Source organism: Podarcis pityusensis (assembly GCF_964106645.2).
Source record: "Podarcis pityusensis genome assembly, chromosome: 1".
Taxonomy (NCBI): domain Eukaryota; kingdom Metazoa; phylum Chordata; class Lepidosauria; order Squamata; family Lacertidae; genus Podarcis; species Podarcis pityusensis.
In genome coordinates, this window is record NC_138028.1 from 122,722,335 (window position 1) to 122,728,334 (window position 6,000).

Genomic DNA, 6,000 nt, shown 5'->3' on the forward strand with positions numbered 1-6,000 from the left:
GTACATTATCGCAATGACATGTTCATCATCTGTACACCACTATTTCAAAGTCTGCCTTTTTTCTATACCGAAAATCCTCTTTATCTGACTTAAATCTGTGTTGTAAGTAGGAAAACCATTGGAGAGACTGACCTTCCCTTGTTTTAACTTGAGTCTTCTTGGTTCCACTCTAATTATTCTTGGTATGTTAACCCTTTTTCTGCCTATCATGTCTTTTCTATGAAATGCTTCTAGCATTGAGATCCATAAGGGTATCTTCAGGTATAACCTAGGTTTATATCTCTTCCAGATTCTCAATATAGTATGTCTGGTAAAATGTTTTTTTAAAGTCCACATTGACTTTGACCTTATCATAACACAAATATGATGCCATCCAAACCTTAAGTCATGACTTAATTCCCAAAGTCTCTCATTTCTCAGAGACACTCTTTCATCCACACTAAACAGGCTACAACATACTGATTCAAATCAGGCAGACCCAAACCTCCCCTCCCCTCCCCTTTCCTTTCCTTTCCTCCCCTTTCCTTTCCTTTCCTTTCCTTTCCTTTCCTTTCCTTTCCTTTCCTTTCCTTTCCTTTCCTTTGCATCTTGCAACACTTTCATTTTGACTTGTGTTTTCCCCCCTTGCCATAAGAACTTAGATAAATCTTTTTGCCTTTAAATGGTCACAATAGGTATTGTTTGGAATAAAAACATCATTCTAGGCAGAACATTAATCTTTATCACTGAAATTCTACCTAACAGCGAGAGTTTTAACTTCTCTCATCTTGACATACCTTCTTTAACTTCAGCCAATGTTTTAGCATAATTATTGAAAATGTACAGTTCATATTTGTCATAGTAATACCGAAGTATTTAACTTTTTTAAAAATTGTAACCCTTTTTTCTCCATCAGAACCTTCTGGTTTTCTGTTGTCAGATTTTTGTTAAAATTTGTTTTCTGGCAGTTAATCTTAAAGCCTGCCAACATACCAAAATCATTTAATTTATCCATAATAATTCCTATTCTCTGCAATGGGTTTTCTTAAGTTAACATCAAATTGTTTGCAGGTGCTCTTAGTTTGTAAGTTTCTTTTTAAACCATTACCATAACACTCTTTATACTGACTTTATACCTAGTATCTTCATCATCATCATCTTCTGGAATTGCTCTGAGTCATAAGTAGAGCTCTTTTTCTCTCAATTCCAATAATGCTATGTCATCCAAGTATCTTTCCATCTCTCTATCTGCCACTTGACTTCCACTTTCCAACATTTCCACTCTGTCCTTTACTTGTTTCATCTCTCCAGACATTTGTGTGTAAGATGTTGGTATTTTATTTATTGTCTCCTCCAGTCATTGACATTTTGCATTTGAAAAATGGCTGTGTCTTTTTAAGATTCATTTTTGAATTCATTCATTTCTCTTTTAAGAATTTCCATCTGCTCATTCATCATCTGCTGTATCAAATCAACTGTACTCTGGGTATCTAAGGATGCCTGTCGTTCTTCTGTTTTTCCCCCTGGTGGATGTCATGTTGGATATTAATATTGCTTCCCTTTTTTCCCTCCTAAAAGTGTTAATTTTAGATGGTTTAAAATAGAAGATCATCTTGCATAAATACACTTTTAATATGGGGAAAAAAGTGAAATGAGCATGCCACAATAAGTTATGCCAGCACTTTATAAAACAGAATATAGTAAAAATAAGTGTTTCCATTGTGGTATTTTCAACAAATGTTTACATTTCTTACTCCTTTTAGTCTTACCACTTTTAATTTTTTTGAAGAAGTCAGTTTTTTGTCTCTAGTCAAGAGGTTTTTGGATTTTATAAGCACTTGTATATATGTATGTAAATTCAGGATATCACTTGCTTCTGACAATGCTAAGATTTGTTTGACTATCTCTAATTTTGTAAGTTTTCTTACTTGTTTATGCCATAAGTTTGTATGTAATTTTATTCAAATTATAAGTATTCTCTGAGTTCTCTGTTTTGTGTTCAGAATGTGTGGGTCTTGGTAAGTGGATAAAAGTGGCTATATCAGGTGAGGTTTATATATAAGGTCATAGACCATTAGTATAAAAACAGAGGGGGAATAATAGACCACAAACAACATGGAATGTTACATATAGCATGAAGTATAATACAAATGAAACATACAAAACTATCCATCCTAAACTCACTGAGATCATATTAAGTCCCTGATTGCCAAACTTTAAAATGGGGCCACCCTTATGCTCATCATCTTCCTTTCAAACAGACTTTTAACATAACACCCTTTGGTCTACCATGTAAATAATTTAAAATTGGGTGGATCAAATTCTCAACTGCTCCTGATCACATGGGACTCTATTGCAGTGGAGTCCAGATAAACTGACAACACCCCCACCCCATTAATGTTCCTCGCAGAGAATGCCACTGGAGAAGCTCTTTGAAGTTTAAAAAGGGAAGAGCATTTGCATGGACAGGCGGAGTCCCCCCAACCCCAGGTGACTCCCGAGCAGAATAATGACTCAAGACAACGTGCTATGGGATTAAAATTGGCCACAACCTATATTAAGTTTCAGATGTAGGGAGACCGTGGCTCAGGCATTGGGCATTTATCCTTCCTAGTCCCCAGCCAGGGAGCTAGGAGACATCAGGGTTATCCAGAATGTGTGGGGATTGGGCTGGCTCTGGAGAACGTATGTTCAAGCAGAGAGCCCGCCCCCCGTTTTGCCGCCGTCGCAGGGGAGAGCAATGACAACTTCTCGGTGTATGGGCAATGCCTCCCCTCAAGACCCCTTTAATGGGGAACCCTGGTATCACCACTGCAAGAGGGGCGTGGGTCACCGCTTCATACGCCCCCGCCCCCCATTTAGGAAGATAAGACTAAAGGATTCTGCCCAAGGCCTGAAACCGCCAAAGTTGTGACATTTTGCTATGCGAAAGGCAAAACCTGCCAATGCAGAAAAATTCCTTTCTGGCCCTTCAACAGTGACCCTGACGTAGCAGCGCCCGCGTACCTGTGAAGAAGAGGTTAACTTGCAAAAAGATGACTTAACTGAGGGAGGGGAGGGTGGGAGAAGCTCTGGAGCTGACTGCCGCTTCACAGGTAAGATTCACCTGTTGTGTGGGCAGGATGGACAAATAATTGTTTAGACTAAAGGTCACAAGAGAAGGGCAAGCTTCACCAAGGTAGCGAAAACAGGTACACATTCATACGCTTTTAACCAGCCCATTATTTTTGTTTAAGAAATATTTCTACTGAACAGAGGTAGCCACAAAAGAAACCATCTTTCCACTTGTCTAAATATTAGCAACTCAACAGAAAAATATTTAATCAGCTTACATAGTATCATAGAATCTATGAGTCTATGTAAGATGATTAAATGTTTTGTTTTTTGTTCATCTGACAAGTGGACTAGTATTTGATATCTGGTGCACTAAGTATGTAAATCTCCCCTCATAAAGTGGGGCTGATTCTCTTACACCCTCCTTTAAAACATCAACATTTTCTTGATGAAACTTCATGATCTCTGTTAAAGTACTCGTATACTAAAATCTCAGCATGTACCAAAGAACCCATGTTCTTTGACCATTGACAAATTAACTGCACCAGAATGTAATTTAGTGTGTTGTTTCATACCAAAGAGAGCCCGGAAAAATCCAAATGAATACAAAAGCTGTGATGTTCTGGAGCCATAATTTGTTTCATAACAGTAATTGAACTCTGATCCTGAAGAAGGAGTTTTGGCAGCCTCTCCTCACCAGCTGGATGATCTTAAACCAGTAGTTGAAAATAAGAAAATAAGTTTCCATTTTAACTGGCAAGATCCCAGGGTTTTTTTGTTTTGTTTTTACCACAATTAAACCACTGGAGTTCTTTTGGGGGCACCTGAGATGATTCTAAGAATTAACTTTCCATCTTTTAAATACTAAAGGACAGTAGTCAATATTAAGTCATAAGTGTCCCCTCCAAAGTGGATTAAGCCTGCCATTTTGCAGATCAATAGGTCCAGGGGCTTTGTGGGGGGTGGGGGAAAGTAAAAGGGACTCATATTACTACATAGTCCCTTATGAGTGGGTGGGTGTCTCCTGAGTAGCTGCAGGAGCAGAGGCAACAGGCTTTTGAGCTGTGGGGATTTGTCACTGGGATTTGGAGCATGGTGTCATCAGTATGTTCATGACACACTGCTCTCTCCATCTGAATTGGTGCTGGTTCGGTGTTGGGCTGGAAGACGGAGGGTCAATAAACCAAAGCTGAATCCTGGAAAGAGTTCCCATGCCTGGGAATTAGGTGGACAGCATGTTCTGGGAGAGGTTGCACTTCCTCTGAAGGAACAGGCTTGGATTCCAGCCTCTCACTGGAGCCTCGTGGCCTCGGTGGCTAGGATTATGTATGGCCAGGTGAAGCTGGTTCGGCCCCTGTCAATGTTCTTGGATGGGGATAGCTTGGCCTCAGTTATCCATGCTTGGTGACCTGCTTCAACAATTGCAACACACTCTCCATGGGGGTTCCCTTGAAGAAATCCAGAGGCTGCTGCTGGTGCAGAATGCGGCTGCTTGCTTGGTAGCCTGATGGGACCACTGGCCTTGAAAGTGCTGTGCAGGCTGCCAGTGAGCTATCATGCCCAATTCGAGGTGTCAGCATACAAAACCCTAAATAGCTTGAGACCTAAGTACCCAAGCACCTTCTTCAATATCAACCACCTGGGACCCTACGATCAACAGGGGACACGGGTGGCGCTGTGGTTTAAACCACTGAGCCTCTTGGGCTTGCCAATCAGAAGGTCGGCGGTTCAAATCCCCACGACGGGGTGAGCTCGCCTTGCTCTGTCCCAGCTCCTGCCAACCTAGCAGTTCGAAAGCACACCAGTGCAAGTAGATGAATAGGTACCGCTGCAGAGGGAAGGTAAATGGGGTTTCCGTGTGCTCTGGTTTCTGTCATGATGTTCCATTGTGCCAGAAGTGGTTTAGTCATGCTGGCCACATGACCCGGAAAGCTGTCTGTGGACAAACGCCGGCTCCCTCTGCCTGAAAGTGAGATGAGCACTGCATCCCATAGTCACCTTGGGCTGGACTTAGCCATCCAGGGGTCCTTTACCTTTTTTTGCCCTGTTGGTTCTGCTGCCCATGAGGGACTTCCTAAGTGGTCGTTCTCTGTATAGTACCCTCCCCAGTGAGATGCATTTGTCTTCCCCATTATTAATTTTCAATTCCCTTCTAAAGAATACATTTCCAAGGATATTTCCTTCTGAACAGGACTAAAACGTTTTGAAGCTGCAGTAATGTATTTCTGAACACTTTCCTGGTTTGAATAAAGACTCGTTTCTGATCTGCTGAAGTGGGCTAGATATTGGCAAAAAGACCAGTCCATCGGCTTCTGCATAACAAACGTCATGGTTTGCACTCAGAACCGTCGATGTTGTTCTGAAAAAAGCTGACCTGCCTCTGACATTTCAAAAGAAAGCACCCTTGTGGCTTTGAGGAATGTAGTGCAAGGCACCAACATACTTCCCTGTTGGCTCACAGTTAAATAAAAAGCTTTATTAACATAGGTAACAAACAAAGGGAGTGCATTTATTGCTGTAGCTACTGTTACGAGTGCTCTTCGCTAGTGGTAAGGCTGAAGATTTTTTTTTGATGATGTAGCAATGAAAAGTTCTCCATCCGGGATAGGACATTGGTGTCCCTCCAGAAGCGGGTGAGCTATGCTCCATCAGGCACATGTGCAAGGATAGCTCAGTCAGTAGAGCATAAGACTCTTAACCACAGAGTCGTGGGTTTGAGGCCCATGTTGGGCAAAAAAAAATTCCTGCATCTCACGGACCCTTCCAACTTTACAATTCTATGAATATCTTCTTTGGCGATAACTCGTAGCCGAGTAAGATTGTCTTCCATAAACACGGTTTTAAAAGTGAGTCCGTAAGTGACTGTGGAGGCCAATTCTGGATCCACACGTCCTTCCACAGTGGGGACATAGGTTTCCAGGCGGGAGTTGATCAAGTGAGGGTTTGCCAAATGTGCCTTCCTCCTAG

The 6,000-nt window shown here is 41.6% G+C and overlaps 1 long non-coding RNA gene across 1 annotated transcript; it reads right to left on the minus strand.

Moving 5' to 3' along the window:
* Positions 1-219: 219 nt before the first annotated feature.
* LOC308458622 lies at positions 220-2,400 on the minus strand. Its single transcript, XR_013977598.1, has 2 exons — positions 610-2,400; positions 220-458 (listed from the first exon to the last, which is right to left on the minus strand). It is a non-coding gene; the product is annotated as an uncharacterized lncRNA (long non-coding RNA).
* Between the last annotated feature and the right edge of the window lie 3,600 nt (positions 2,401-6,000).